General features: G+C 38.9%; 1 long non-coding RNA gene across 4 annotated transcripts in view; it reads right to left on the minus strand.

Annotated features, from left to right (window-relative positions):
* Positions 1-16,534, minus strand: part of LOC110394037 — a 253,077-nt gene that overhangs the window by 93,930 nt on the left and 142,613 nt on the right. For 3 of the 4 annotated variants that reach the window (XR_002435343.1, XR_002435348.1, XR_002435344.1), the window contains exon 3: positions 5,341-5,409. This is a non-coding gene — a long non-coding RNA (uncharacterized LOC110394037). Of the gene's footprint in view, positions 1-5,340; positions 5,410-8,611; positions 8,777-16,534 lie in introns of those variants that run through there. The other variant, XR_002435345.1, reaches the window with a different exon arrangement.

A 16,534-nucleotide genomic window follows, 5' to 3' on the forward strand; every position in this document is an offset into this window, starting at 1 on the left:
AAAATAGCTCCAAGTTCTTCTGTAAACAGTATCAGTAGTAAAATTGAAGTTTCCTTCTATTTTATGGCTAATTATTATTCCTGGCCACCTTAACATTCCCATGTCTCCCCAGTGATCTTGTTACAAAGAAGCTGGACACAGAGATAGGCCCTGCTCTGGCAAGTCTGAGCTGTCAAGCTCCTAGATCAAATAGAAGAGGAGGCCTGGTAAACTCACATGACTCTCAGGACCGATTTATCTTCCTCCTCAAGACAGTCACTAACTTCATCACAGCTTTAGGGCTTCCAGCTGTGCCCAACTCTCCAGTAACTGGCCAAAACCATGAAATGTTGAGTGAAGAGATGATTCTCATGATGATCCAATGTTCTTATTGGAAAGCAGGCTAAAGACACATCTCAGAAGCGCTGTTGACAGCAGGCAGAATTCTGCAAGTGTGAGTGAACTTCCTTACGCACCTGGATCAGCAGAGCAAGAGAGGAAGAGACCCTTGCTTTCTGTTCCTGATGTTACTGTTGCATGTAGAACAAGCCAAACTGATTTATATTTCCATTCATATGTGCCTAAGACAAGTACATAGTAGCTTACACACACCTTCCACATTGTGATAAAGATTATTTCATTAGTTATAATATGCTTTGTGATCCCTAGGTAAAAATGTAAAGAACTCCAAGTCCACAGTTTATAACTCAGGTCTTGACTTGCATCACAACAGAAAGGTGCACGCACTGCTTTAGGCCTTCTGCCTCTTAAATTTCAGATATCATCACAGAATCATAGAATCATGAAAGTTGGAAAAGGCCACAAAGATCACCTAGTCCAAACATCAATCCATCACCCATGCCCACTAAACCATGTGTCTCATTGCCACATCTACCCTTTTCTTGAAAACCTTCAGGGACGGTGACTTCACCACCTCCCCAGGCAGCCTGTTCCAATACCTCACCACTCTTCCTGAGAAGTTTTTCCTACTATCCAACCCGAACCTTCTCTGGCACAACTTGAGGCCATTACCTCTTGTCTTGTCACTAGGTACCTGGGAAAATAGGCTGACTTTTACCTCACTACAACTTCCATTCAGGTAGCTGTAGAGAGCAGTGAGGTCCCCTCGGGCCTCCTCTTCTCCATACTAAATAATCCCCGTTCTCTCAGACACTCTTCATAAGACTTGTGTTTCAGACTCATCACCAGCTTTGTTGCCCTTCTCTGGACACACTCCAGGGCCTCAGTGTCTTTCTTGTAGTGAGGGGACCAAAACTGAACACTGTACTTGAGATGCAGCCTCACCAGCGCTGAGTAGAGAGGGACAATCACCTCCTTAGTACTACTACACTATTCTGATACAAGCCAGGATGCCATTGGCCCTCTTGGCCACCTTGGCACACTGCTGGCTCATATTCAGATGGCTGTCAACTAACATCCCCAGGTTCTTTTCCTTTGCACTGCTTGCCAGCCACTCTGCCCCAAATCTGGGGCAATGCATGGGCTTGTTGGGACCAAAGTGTAGGACCTGAGCTTGGTATGTTAATGCTCATACTATTGGCATCATAAGTTGTTTCAAATACCCTCACACTTTTTGCTCCAACTTTGAACTCCACCCATGGCTGTGAAATTGATGAAGTATTGCATTCACTGTGAATTGGCTCAAACGCATAGTTCAAAGGGTCACAGTGAGTGAGACTACAGCTGACTGATGGTCAGCCACCAGTGGTGTTCCCCATGGCTTACTCATTTCTAGTGCCAGTCCTGTTCAACATTTTTATCAATGATCTGGATGCAGGAGTGAAACGCAACCTAAACAAATTTGCTGATTATGCTAAACGGCAAGGCAGAAGCATCTGGATATGTTGGAGCACTGGGACATCAGCAATGACAAGAAGTTCAACAAAGGAAAATGCCAGGTGCTGCACCTAGAATGGAGCATTGCCAGATGCACACATAGTCAGCAGATAGGGTTTTGGGAGTGCTGATCAAAGGCAGGCTCAGCATGAGGCAGCAGCATGTCCTGGCAGCCAAGGGGAAAACCTCATTTTGGGTTGTCATTAAACACAGCACAGCCAGCCAGTCAAAAGATGTGATTCTCTCATTGTATTTAGCGGTAGTAAGGTACCACTTTGAATTTTGTATGGAGTTCTAGGTTCTACAATATAAAATGGCTATTAAGGCCCTTGAAAGGGTCCATAGGAGGAACCAAAGCTGGTAACAGGGCTTAAGGAAACTTAGGCTGTCTAGTTTGGAGAAGAGGAGGCCCAGAAGTGACCTTGTTGCTCTCTGTAGCTCCCTGAGGAGGGGAAGCAGAGGGAGATGCCAGGCTCTGCTTGAGGTCACCAATGGCAGGATTAGAGCACAGAACAACGCTATGCCAGGGAAAGGTCAGACTGGGCACTGGAAAACACTTCTGTACCATGAAGGTGGTCAGAAACTGAAACAGGCTTCCTAGTGAGGTTGTTGATGTCCCATGCCTGTCTATGTTTAAGAAGCATACAGATAACACTTTTAATGATACTGCTTTAACATTGTATGAGCCCCAAAGAAGTCCAGCAGTTCAACTTAAGGATCTCTGTAGGTCCCTTGCAACTCAACTATTTATTCTATTCTAACTCTGATTTCAAATTACTTAAGGCCTTTGGAAAACCTAGACAGAGGAAGAAATAAATATTGGCATCTAACAGCAGTCTCTTATCTATGGCCTAGAAGCCTCAACCTTTAGGTATAATAATTTGGTACCTTTGGAAAGAGGAGTTCATCATTTTCAAGTTTATATTAATGCAGAATAGAATGGATTACCTACTCTGATGTAGAAAATATCGGAAGTGTGATTACTGATCTTTGCCAGCTTTGGAATCTGGGAAGGAAATTCTCCTTCTTCCAGAACATTTCTCTACTTCCTTTTGTACTTAAGGCTCCTGTTTCTCCACAGTTCTAAAATGCAGATGTGTCCTTTTGTACTGGATCCATTATTTCCTTCCAATCATTTGGCTGTTTTTGCAGAGGTTTTCACTGAAATTTGCCTTCATATTCTTAAGTACCAGTGTACTTTCAAATTGTTCCAGAAGTCTCAGATTTGTTTGCTTTAAAAACAAAACCAGACCATGTTTGAAAACACTAGTATGCAATAGCTGCATACTTATCATACTTTATCATACTTATAGCAATATCAAATCAACATGAGCTGCGCTTGCCTCTTGGATATATTTGATCAGTGGTCTTGCACATAAATTGTTAAGGCAAAGGATAAAAGAACACAGAGTAGGAGAGCGCAAACATCCAGAAACACTCTGCTCTTGTGAGTTTTGTGGAGCCTTGTACAAAAGTGGCTCAAAATTCAGGAATTTCATACAAAAAATAAAACATTCTTAAAGTGTATCTGCACTATCTAGATGAGTATATGATCATTCCAAATTGTTTTAAATATGCATGCAGCCTACATTAATATTTATCTAAGTAGAAAAGAAATTTTAAAATATGAAATGAATAGAATATACTTGCAAATTTCACTAGGAATGTCAGTAAATTCATTAGGGGATAGCAATCTCAAGAAAAAGCTATAAAACTCAATCTGCACCTGAATGTGACAGTAACACTTGGCCCAAAGATATTTTTATATGGTTAAACTTCAGTATTTCTGAAATTCAAGACCCTAGGGGGCTTTTCCCCAATTATGGAATGTTCATTAAGTGCTTTCGTACTGGTCATGATCTGTCAATGAAGAGCTTTATGAAAGTGCCCAGTAAATGTCAAGTGACAACCTGATCAAATTTTGGACTTATCACCACCATACTGACTGACCACATCTTGTTCAATGTGTGCATTCAAAAATCTGGAAACAGAATTTTACCATAAATAAACAGAAAACTGAGCTGACACAATTTCGCTAAATTAGAACAACAGCTCAGCGTTCTTTTCCTCTCTTTTTTTTAAAAAAACACAAAACTCATCTTTAGTGACTGATAAGTAGACTGAAGTCCTTGTTTCAATCTCCTATTGATTTCAAGCATCTGTTCATTTTTAGAGACAGAGATGAATCCCTCATTTTTAAAATATAAATCACCAATTTGCAAAGACTACTTCAAAATCAATTAAAAGGACTTAAAAATGGAAAATATAAATCATGACTCTTTTCATGGAAATGCTGGTTTATCTTCAATGCTGCACTGTCAGTAAGTAGCTTTATTGTAACTGGACACAGTAAAATGCAAGAACTTTGCTATAATTACCTCAGTGTTTTCAGTATTTTAAATTGATCAAATTATGTGAACTGATTTTTAAAAATTCACCTTAGGAAGTAGGGGGGGAATGTATAGGAAAAAATAAACATCGGTTTCATCTTCAGAGTGGAATTGATTATATGTTATAGATGGCTTATGCTCTAGACTATAAAAAATTGCAGGTGACTTTAGATATTAGAGAAGCTATCAGTCTGAATTATTGACATATTTTTGTTTAGTGGAGCTTCAAATGTCTCTGTTTTCTTTTTCAGCCTCAAAATCCAAACATTTAGAGTTATCATCCAAAGGAAGGTCACAAGGTTGAAAACAGGAACAAGCTATTCCTGTACCTGCGATTCTATGAAAAAGAATTTCTTGTCATCCAGCTGGTACTCAGCAGAAAAGTTTAACTCTCCTCTTCTATTAGCTTTTCTTAAGAGGAATTATTATCAAGAGATAAAATTCAATCTAAAAAATTATATTCAGAAACTGTTCTGCAGTGATCAGAGATGGTGTTAGACTCTTCTTTTGATGCTTAAGCACAATTAGCAAAAGGATTCATTGCAAGACAGGAAATTCTGAAAACAGAAGTCAAGACTGCAGTCTAAATTCAAGCAATTTAACACACTTCATCTTTAATCCAAAATACACATCATAACTAATACTTCAGGTAGCTTGGATAAAGAAAGAAAAAACAACGTATCAACGTTATCATTTCCAATCATACAATACTCCTTTCTTAAGACTTGACTACACTCTTTCCACAGGATTCCCATCTCCTTCAATACTCTGAATGGGCAGTGATAATTGAACAAGGAATTATTAATTATTTGGCCTTACTTTTGCAATTCAGTATGAAAGTCTTATTTACTGTGTACTATTCAGAGCCTGATTTGAACAATGAATTATTCATTTGCTTGTGGGTTTTCTTACAGTTCTCATCACAACAATACCAGAAGGCACTGCAAACATTATATGATTCATTTTCACATCATCTTTATGAGATGAAGTCAAAGATATCATTGTATACATGTTATGTTACAGAAGGGGTCATGACACAGTGATACTAAAGCTTTTCGTAAATCCAAATGTGCAAACAGAGATTTGTCAGGCCAAGTTTCTTCAAAATACTTACATTACTCATACCATTCAAGATGTCTTCAGTAGCAGACATAGATCATACCCCAGGTCACAAAGCAGGCCCCTGGAAAATGAGGAATAAAGTCAGGATCCCCTGAAAACATCCTGTTTTTAAATTACACAACATGTACTAAGCAATGAGATAAAGATGTGTAAGGAAAGTGAACAAGCAGTTACAATGCACAGCTATAAAAGAAGGTAAACAGCAAAAACACAAATACAGCCACAGAGCACAGTAAGGATTCATGCCACACTGTTTTCAGAGAATGCCACATTTGCAATCCTCACCACTAGAACACAGCTAAGATTGCTCAGTTTATGTTTTTCTCTTCTCTCCCAGCTAGATGAGCTGCTGTGGCAAAAGGAAAAGGGAACACCATCATGTGCTCATTTCAGATGTTGATCCAAGCGGGAAAACTCTCAGAAGCTCCAAAGGGGAAAAAGTAAAGTGACAATAAATGGCTGAAAGGATAAATGCTCCAGATCACTGCCCAGAGAGGCTCTGGATGCCCCCTCCCTGGAGGTGTTCAAGGCCAGGATGGATAGGCCTCTGAGCAATGTGGTCTAGTAGGAGGTGTCCCTGCCTATAGCAGGGGGCTGGAACTAGATCTTAAAGGTCCCTTCCAACCCAAACCACTCTATGATTCTATGATTCCAGGGGTCAGCTTCACAACAGAGCCAGAAACAAGCCAAGAGCGTACATTATCAGAGATTAAAAAGGCTTGGAACTGGGTAGATTTAAGCAACAGGGACCACCTTTAATCTTTCCCTGTTAGATGTAATTCACCCAAATACATCTAACCTCATTACAAATAAATCTAAATGCTTACATCATTAAACTATGTGTTTACACAGTTTCTATTATGACAGCTTCTTCCACAGTTTGACCCTTTCTCAGTGTCTAAAAACTGACAAAACTACGCATGCAGCCTGTCTGGCATCTAACTCAATCTACTGATAAATGGCTGTCTTAAGACAGGATTTAGCTTTCTTGACTACAAGCAAAAACAGTTCCAAACTGTGTTAAACTTTCCTAAGGAGCAGTCATGAAGACAGAACTGCCTAGGTGGAAAAAATCCTTTCAGAATTACTGTACTATGAAACCAGAAGGTTTTCTGCTTCTATTCCAGTATTCACAGTATTTCCATGAGAAACACAGATGAATATAGCTTTACCATATGCAGGTCAGCGCATATGTTATGTTCGGCAGCTGTAACCAAACAGGCTGCTCCTTATAGTCCAATACTGATCTATTTTTTGGAAGTGACCCAGAATACATTCCCAGTTCTGCAAGAGGACTCTTACAGACCGTGAACATGTTATTGGGAGATCCATTTTGTAATGCTGTCAAAAATCTGACTCCGTTGCTGCAACCCATTTCCAATTGATAGGGCAAGGTTGGTCCCACACTCAGACATATGCAGTATTTTATTCCTTAACACCAGTTTTTCCTCACTGCTTTCCAGAAAGTCTGGAAAGCCTCCTCCAAATTCAGTAATCCTCCTGTATTGCTCATAAATCAAAATGCTCCTTTGGTCTTCACAGGGCTCCCCACATTCATTGATCTGGCAAATAGAGTTCATCACTAAGAGCAGCAGTGTGACAAAGATCATTCTTCGTTCCTCATCATTATCCCCCATCCACAAGGTGCAACCGTACCAGACAACAGACTACTTATGTGCTTTCCTTCTCAATTCCTTATCACGTCTTCTGCCTGCATGCAGAGGAAAAACATCTCCTGCCAGACCCTGATTTGGGTCACACCATCCATACATCTGCTGGCAGTCAGCTATGAGACAAACACTCCAGGCGGTCTCAAGAGCCTTCCTAAAAGGCCACAAAAATAGTCTGTGCTATAGTTCTGACTTTTATTTCTTATAATTTGCTTGACTTGGATGCCCCATTTTCTAACAGCCACTGGATTTATAGAAGCTGGGTTTGAAGCACTGACTGCTGTGGAGCTTACAGGCCCAATGCCAAACCTGTGTGAAAGAGAAACACCTTTACGATTCTGAGCTCAGGACTTTGGCTCATGTATGAATCTCCACAGTTCTTATCACTCACAGTAGCTGTGTTTTCACATATAATTTTCTTGCCTGTTTCTCTTACATATTACACTAAGCCAAAAAACACCTTGGCTTTATGAGATTAAAAAAAATGAAGTATTTGGTTGGGGAAACAAACTTATCTCAAAAATTCAGGTCAGTCTCACAGTCAGAACACACCAATCTGACCCCCTTGTATGCTTTAACCTTGTTAGCAGACCTTGGGAATATTCCAAACGCTACTGGCTTTCTACATTTGTCTCAGGAGTAGAGTAAAAATGCCATGTGCTGCCTGTCAATAATGAAGGAAGAAACTCAAACCTAAGGATCTCTCCCCTAGTCTCCCCCAGAAGAACAATGTGGAAATTATAGCAGCAAAATTGAGTCAGAGGTTTTTTGAGAAGACTTAAAATCCCCAATACAAAGCCTACACTTAGCCTGAGAGAGAAGAAGGTGAAGCAGTTTCACCTTCAGTGGCAAGCTAAGAACCAGGAGCACCAGAAGGTATTTTTAACTGGGACAATTGATGGCACAGTCAAAAAACAAATTAGCAAATTCCCATATCTGTGTATGAAACACCAACTAGTTTAGTACAATCAGAGACAAACTTGGCAGCACAGGCATTTCATAGCTACAATTCAGTGTAAAAAAATCTTTCACATTTCTGTTAAAAATCTTCATTTACCATCACTTTGTGTTGACTTGCATCAGAACATAAAAGAAGATTGCTTAAAATTCAAATAACTGGTATGTTGTGATAATTCACTATTTTGCAAACACTGAACACAACTTCATTGGTCTATTGTGCACTAGCATTCAGCATTTAAAAATCATTTCCTAGCATACTCTTACCTTGACAGTAGCACTTACCCCATTAAAAACATACATACATATTCCTTTCAATGAGTTCTATATGGCTGATGTTTAGACTATGATTTATTATATACCATTATATAAGGCAATTTAACATGATTTTGGGGGGACAATTAGCAAATATGGGAAGAAATAAAGGATCTTTTCTTTGCATCTATGTCAATTTAAAAGGTTTATTTGGAAAAAAAAATGTTAGAATATTTTCTACTTTTACACTTATTTCTACCCATAACAAAACAATTTCTTCACTGGGCTACAAAATGAAATGTTATAGGCAGTAAAAAACATTATATTTCATGATTTTTAATAAACTACATTTAAAACTCTTAATATTCTATAAATACATACCTTTATTTGTTACTTATTTTGAATGCAATAAATCTGAAATTGATTTTACAATGGAGTGTAAGCTCACGCCCCATGGCTATTAGATTCGGAGAGCCGAGGAAACTTCACTCTTCCCCTTCCAGCTGCTAACAGATCACTAATGGCTCCCTCAGGGTGGATCCAGGAACAACATCAACACTACTGAAAGGGCTGCAAAATCTGATACCCTCTTTTGTAGCCTATTTTCCTCAGGCCAAACTGCAGAGCTTTCCCATGGAAGAAGGGCAAAAGAGAATTAAAAGGGAAACTTCTAGAAGTCTGTCTCCCTTGCACAAAAAGTAAAATTCCAAGTACAATGAGTTGTCATTTTCACGCAGTAAACACCTCCTTGTCCCATCCCAAACTGCAGGACAGTGGCCCTACAGTGCAGCCCCCTGCAAGTAAGAACAGTTTTGTTACTGTGAATGTGCACTAGTGCTGCTAAGCCACTAATGATCAAACCTGACCAACAAAACAGGAATAAGATTGGTCTGAAAATCTTGTTGGTTTTTTTTTTTAAATACATGTATGCATTTTATTATTTTTTTAAATCTCTTGTCACCTGAAGCTTCAGTATGAAATTCTATCCTATTGTAAATCTTCTTCTAAAACTTGTGCTCAAAATAAACTCTCTTTCAGTAAAAAAAAAAACCAAAAAAACCGAGGTTCTAAGGAATTCTTCAAGTATCACAGGTAAGATCCAATCTCTAATGACTCTGGTCCCATACTAAAGCTGTATGGTGTGCTTCTGCAGAACACTCATTACATCTTAATTTAAAAAAAAAAAAAAAAAGTGACTGATTAGAAAGCAGCTGGAAATGCGCCACGTACTCTACTCAAAACACCTTGAAACAAACTGTATTGCTATCTATATTTGGAAACCATAAAATAAGATGCAAAACTAAAACCATATACTTACAAAATATACATTCAGGCCTCATTGTTTTCAAAGGAAAGAAACAAGATAAACTACAAGGATAGCATATGGTTTGGACATGAATGTGGTTTGCATCTGTTACTGGTTAATTACTTCAAACTTTACCCAAAGTGGAGTTTTGGAGACACAGAGACGTGGGTTAAATAAACAAGCCATGTTTTACAGCTCTGACCATGGCCACAGAGCTAAAAATCACCAAACCCAACCCACAGGTTTTTCAGCCTTGCAACAGTGCTTTTCTGGGCTGCTCAGCATATGAAGCAGGAACACAATCACCAGGGGAGCCAGGTCTTTACCTGCTTCTCACCAGTTTGCCATTATCCCACACTCAGTCCCCTACACACACTGGGTCCCACTCCTTTTACTAGGAAAGCCCAGCTGACAGCACAGACTTGCTGAGCTCACTGGTGTAATGGAGGCCCAGCTCACTCAGGCCTTCTTGAACAAACCTCTTACTCCCATCAGTCACAAGGAATTTAATGCATGCATCTTTCAAAACTAGCAAGAACAATTCTTCCTGAAGTATTCTTCCCATTTTTCTAACTTTAATGTAAAAAAACCCTTTTTTTCCTCAAAAAAAGAATAAAGGAAAATGAATCCATCTATTATATCATCATGAAGTTGAAAATGATAAAATCGTATCAGAGCAGACTTCCAGAATGCCATGCCCTAACTTTCCCTCTTTCCCTTCCTTTTAGCTACGAAGTTACAAGTACCATTAATGAATACTCAGTAAAGGACAGGTTTGCTACCCAGTTCCACCATTAACTTGTGTTAAGGATTGTTACAAGGCTGTAAATTTGCGTCTCCACAGCTTAATCTTCCATTTTCAGCATAAATACAACAATAACTATAAAATAGCAGCAAGACAGAATCAAATTCATTATGATTATTTGTAATGAAGACACTACCTTAAATCTTATTCACATATTCCTCTGTTCTAAAAAGAAAAAGGAAATCAGGTTATAAAAGATAGTTCATAGTAACAGCCAGCTATTTTTTAAATGATCACGGGGTTCTTTAGAGATGATAATTTTGAAACCTACTATGTAATCCTAAGTAAAATTTTTATCAGCTATATAAGAAAACCATCTGCATTTATCACAGCAGAAAAAAAAATGGATGGGCAAACACACAAGTTCCCAATATTACATCAGCATTCTGGAAAGTTGACTAAGGAACACTACATTTCATTGATCTTCTTTTGTAACCATATAATATCTATCTTCCTTTCAAAAGTGTATCAGGGACTAACTGTAGATGGTTTCAACAACAAAAAAAGTGAATCAGTCAAGAAACTACTCCCAGTTTTTTTTCATAGCTTCATAGTGTGCAGTTTTTGGAAAGACATTTAAGCTCCATTACTTATTTTACTTGTTTTTGGTTTCTTTTTCTTTCTGGCTTTGCAAAGAAAATTACTCACTGTTCTAGACTAGCATTTCTTACTGAAATCAACACTCTCCCTTGTTAAGAAGGAAGTTACTTTCCTCCCACAATTTTCCCTCATGAACTCCCCCAGCTGAATTATGAAATCATTTTAACATAGTAGGTAATTTAAATAAGTCATAAATAAATGAGACCAGAAAAAAAAAATCAGTTTTTTTCCTGCATGTGTCACTTCTATTTGTTTCAAGTGCAAAAACCAATGATCACAATTTCAGAGTATTTACACTGCAACCCAATCCTCATGGTCCATGATATTTCTTTGTTAAACAGTGAGAAAATCCTTACAGACTTGTCAGATCTTGACAGCTTCACAGGACTTCTAGCAAGATTTTGCAACAACAGCACAGTACTTTAAAATCAGGCGTTTTAGTCTATGTTTATCAATGCAAGTCAATGTGAAGTCCACCTTACAATGCACTGAAGTCATGCTCTCTGAGCCATGAGAACTGCCTCATGAGTCCTGACAATGCTATGTACTCTGATATCCAAGAGACCCTCAAGTACACCTGGATTGCCTACAAAGGAAAAGCTCTGAGCGTGGTGCCATAAAGGAGATCAAGCTGCATCTCAGACAACAAGAAGTGTTGCCTACCCCTAAATTCCAGTAAGCAAGCACCTTCCTGCTAGACTCTGCCATGTTCACATATTATGAAGGTTTAACAGTGTTAGCAATAGCAAGGCACAAGCACAGCATGCAAATTAATCTGAAAAAAAAATAGCAGTAAAACAATCTTACATTTCTTCCAGGACTGAGAAGGTATGAGGATATAGCAAACCAGGGATGTGCCTGGTGTATTACAGCAGTTAGATATGCAGCCTGATGAGCAAGAAAAGGAGAAGAACACAGATGAAGTGTGAAGTCACAGCAGCCAGGCAGCTGCATGTATAAACAATTCAGTCCCTCTTGCCTTTGTTACTACTTCAGTCAAAAGCAAGCAAGACGTTTGTCCCACTGAATTCTAAGTCTACTCTGATCTTAGAAATAACCTAACATATCATCTACAGAACCAAGTTATTTCCTCTATTTGCCTTTCTTGCTCTCTCCAAGCAAATCAAATTGTATAGTCCACGTAATATATAACCTATCTCACTACAAGGCCACAGGTATCTATACAGATGGAATGCTAATTCAATATCTTAGAGATAAGTTTCAAAGAAAAATGGTTAGGAAGATACCAGAAATTGAGCAGTTGATAAAAGAACAAAACAAAAAATCATCACCTCAGCATCTTTTTTTTCTGGAGAATATTGCTCACTACAAAAGGCACAGTGACAGTCCACATAGCACACCCTTTGAAATTTTGGTGCCTATTGCAAGGCTACAAAAGAACAATGCTAGCATGAAATTTCTGATCTCCTTGCACTCATAAATGGCTTACTGAATCAAGATATGGGTGACATGGTAGCAAAATAGTTTCCTCACAGAAAGTGAAAGACACAACAAATATTCAAGTATATATTGTAAGCATGCTAACAATTATATGAATAAAATAATAATTCTGATCACCATAACTGGAAATTCTACCCTCATACTAAAGTGGCATATTACTGCCCAAATCCTTCTGAATCTGGTTAACTTTCTTAAGTAGGATTAATATGCTTCCATACAGTAGCATAGGAAATGAATTGTATCTGGTCTGCATGCAAGTCTTTAAAATATGCACATATTTATCAGTCTTGTCCTACATGCACAAATCTACCTTTACAATTTCTGGAAAACACTGATAAACATTACTTAGAAGACAAGAAATTCACAAAGAAAGAAAAGCAATGAATTTTCACGGGAATTTACTGCATTTGCAGGTCATACAAATGAACCCAATTTTTCCCACAATTAAATCCATGGTGTTATCAAGACAATCAGTTTATTTTAAGACTGTCAACCCAATATATAAATTTCCTTTTGTGCTTGAAATGCCTTCATCAGATAAGATAGCTTTTGTTTAAACTGTTATTTTCAGCCTTTGCTTTGGGGGGTTTTGAATATACACAGTGAAGTAACTTGAGATTTCCTACCCTGTTTTAAAATGTGTTTCTTCTGTCTGTTTGTATTTTGTAATTTCCTGTCAAATAACCTCACCATAATTAACTTTCCTTGCTCCATCCTACTACTTTTTTTTTTTTTTTTTTTAAGCCATTCCCACTTCCTGAGGATGGTAATAAAACACTGATTGCATTCGGCTGTTATCTGCCTTTTCTTCCCCTTCTTCCCTCCTCTCTCACTCCCTCTGTGAAAGCCAGCACTCAGGTTTCAGCTCCTCATGGGCTGAGAAACGCACATCATGTAGAGAGGAAGGAAATCAGACTGCAGGAATCCAGATTCATTAGAGTTTATTGGGTCAATCGGCAGCTGGACCAGGGCCAGACAATTAGGGTGCATTGCCCAAGAAGCCTGGATGCACCACTCTCCTCTCAGAGCTGAGCTCTTCATCTGCAGCAGACACCATAACACCAGCACATGTCGGCACCATGCCCCGCTGCCTGCTGTACGTACAAAGAGGGAAGGGAAAGCAGCACGCTGCTGCTTCAGATCACTTTGAATTGACTTTTAGAACAAGCTGATTTGGCTGACTTCTTTTTCACTAAGTGTGAAGCCACTTATTTTTGCAACAGAATTCTCTCATTGCTCATCACTAATTCCTACAAAAAAGAACCGCATGCTAATGTGTCCTATTACAGAGCCTGTGGACCATTAACCTTTATTTGTCTGTCATTCTTTAATGTCTTCCATTCACCTTCAGCTGCACATTTGTGTTTCAACTATGTTCAGTCTCTTCCCCCTGTATTCTCACTCTCTTTCTTTTCACAGTCCACAAGACCATGTCCACACCTACTTGAACAATTACTCTATTTTCCTCTTTTCCCTTATCTATAAACCCAGGATAAAGCCAGTGCACTCACTTACTCTCTTCCGACTCCACCCTGTATCACATCCAGCCCAGCTTCTGCTGTTTCTCACTGAATGAAACACTAGAGTCATTCATTCTCTCTTCTCAAGCAAATATCAAGGACCTTCCTCTATTTTCCTCCAGCATGGCGTTTCTGGTTCTTTTGACACTGCTGATCATCATCCTTGCTCTGATGTCTCATCCTCACTGAGCTTTCAAATCAGTCATTATTTTTCCTGACACTGTTCTTTGTTCTGTATGGCCCACAGTATCAATGGGTGCTTCTGAAAGCCGTGACACATGCTTCTCAGTTCAACATCCATGTTTGGATCATCCCTGTAGCTCATGACTTCAGCGCTACTCACTCTTCGCAGATGGTACAGATGCAATTTTGTGACTGCCAAAGCAGCCCACAGTAAGCTGACATGAAGGCGATGGCAGAAACGTGTGGTAAGGGACAAGCAGGAGCTACAGCCGCTCTGGCCAGCAGCCTGCTATCAGATCAAGAGTTCATGAGAACACATCATCAAATGTCTCTTCCTCTTCTAAGCCATCTCCTTTGCACTCTACACATGCCTTGTTTTGCCCCCAAATTTTCAAGTTTTATACCTTGTCACCAACATAAATTATCGTGTTTTCATAACTGAACACACTCCCTCCAAAACTTTCTCCTCTCTCTTCCACTGATGCCAGCAATGGGATTTCAACACTTACACAACAGAAGATTCAAGATCACTTGTGGCATTTACTTCCCTTCTTCAGAGTACCACATCCATCTGTTCCCTTTTAACCCCATTTTCCTAATCTCAGCAACTTAAATCTCTCACTCAGTAGTACTTCACTGAAACCAGTCTGACAGCATTCTTCCCTTGAGTGTCTAAAAAATACCACTGCCTTATATCAGGGCACAAAAGGTACAACAGATGAATTCATCTTCCTTTCTCTGTTCAATCAGAAAGCCCACAAATGAACTTCAAATAATTTCCTAACATGGCACCGCATACAAAGGTCTTTTTACATCCCCCTTTTTAACATTTTTAAGTTTTATATTCTTTGAACCTTCCTAAATTGACACAGTGATACTCAAGACAGTACACCACCAAGCAGTGTGATAACACAGAACTATTCCAGTTGCAGGTAGCTGACACAATCAAGCATAAATCATTCAGTCCAAAGCTGTACAGCGGATGTTGAAAGATTTCTGAAAAATGCTTGCTGACATACCTTTGGTTTTCAAGTGAGCAGTTACAAAGATTACCAGTGTCTATATAACCAAGGAACACCAAGATACTAAAGCTTTGCTTTCTCTACAATCAGATTCTTCCTTCCTGATGGTCATCTTGAGTGTTTGCTGTTGCTTTGGTTAGCTTGTTTGTGGGGAGGGGAGGAGTTCAGGTATTTTTTTACACTGGTTCCACATCTAAATTATTCTTGATCCCTGCACAAGCATTATCATTGCATAGGAGCCCTCCTGCTGTTTGGAATTTATTTATGTGGCTGAATGTGTGTCCTTTTTCTGTGTGTTTAGACATTACTTGCAAATTTTCATTGAGTCTGTGTTCTGGCAAGTCCAGCTTTCACCCTGTCCTGATATTTTTTTTCCTTCTTTGGGACAGAGAATCCAGACTGCTAGAGTATTTGCAAAAACTCCAGATTTCTGCACTATCCAGATCCCTGAGCTCTCCAGTGCAGCCAACATGCCAACATGCAAAATTCAAGTCTGCTCTCTTTCAAAGGCAGCTTTTAATTAAGAACATACTTCTAATCTTCCCTTCATTTTAATTAACTCAATTCTGATCACTTGGTCTGAAGTTACTTCCCATGACTAGCTCTTCTATGATCTCATCATTAGCTGCTAAAACTTATACAGATATTCTTTCATTTAGGAAGCCCTTTTCTTTCTTTTTGGGGAATTTTTAAGGTTTGTTGTTGCTGTTGTTTTAAAATGATCTTTTATATTGTACACACACAACCTGTTACCTTCTATTTCTGTTCTTCCTGAACATAGCAACTCATTCAGTGCTACTCTTCCAACAAGACTATTATTCTGCTATGTGTCTGTTGTCCTCTACAGTATTTGTTTTCATGAGTATTTTGGATTCTTCCACTCCATTAACCTGGTCTTTAAGTACAAACCTGGTATTTAAGCACAATTTTTTTCCTTGTTCATAACTGACCACAACCAGTTGTCCTGTTGGGCTAGGCACAAACCTTTTATTAACTGTCCTGTATGTCCCTATAATGTCTACCAGTTTCATTTTTTTCTTGCTGTCCTTCCATTACTCATTACTGTACCCTTTACCTTCTCAATTTCCTATGCACTCAGGACACAGTAGGCATACTGTATGAGCAGCTGCAGACCTTATCCTATAATTTCTTAGTATATTCAGCTGCTGTAACAGACTCAGTATCAAAGACTAATGTCCCACACAGTGATTTAGCCCATGCATTAAGAAGTAGCATTTCCTTGAATGCATCCCTGAACTTCTTTCCTTGAATGGATCATTGAATGGAGTAGAAACACAGCCGAAACTTCTCTCCAATCTGATATGGGAAGCATGTATTATGACAAAATCATGGCAAAAGTGGAACTGGGAAGAGATCTTCATATCCTGATGGATTTCTTCAAAGAAA

This window comes from Numida meleagris, chromosome 2 (assembly GCF_002078875.1).
Source record: "Numida meleagris isolate 19003 breed g44 Domestic line chromosome 2, NumMel1.0, whole genome shotgun sequence".
In the NCBI taxonomy this organism is placed as follows: domain Eukaryota; kingdom Metazoa; phylum Chordata; class Aves; order Galliformes; family Numididae; genus Numida; species Numida meleagris.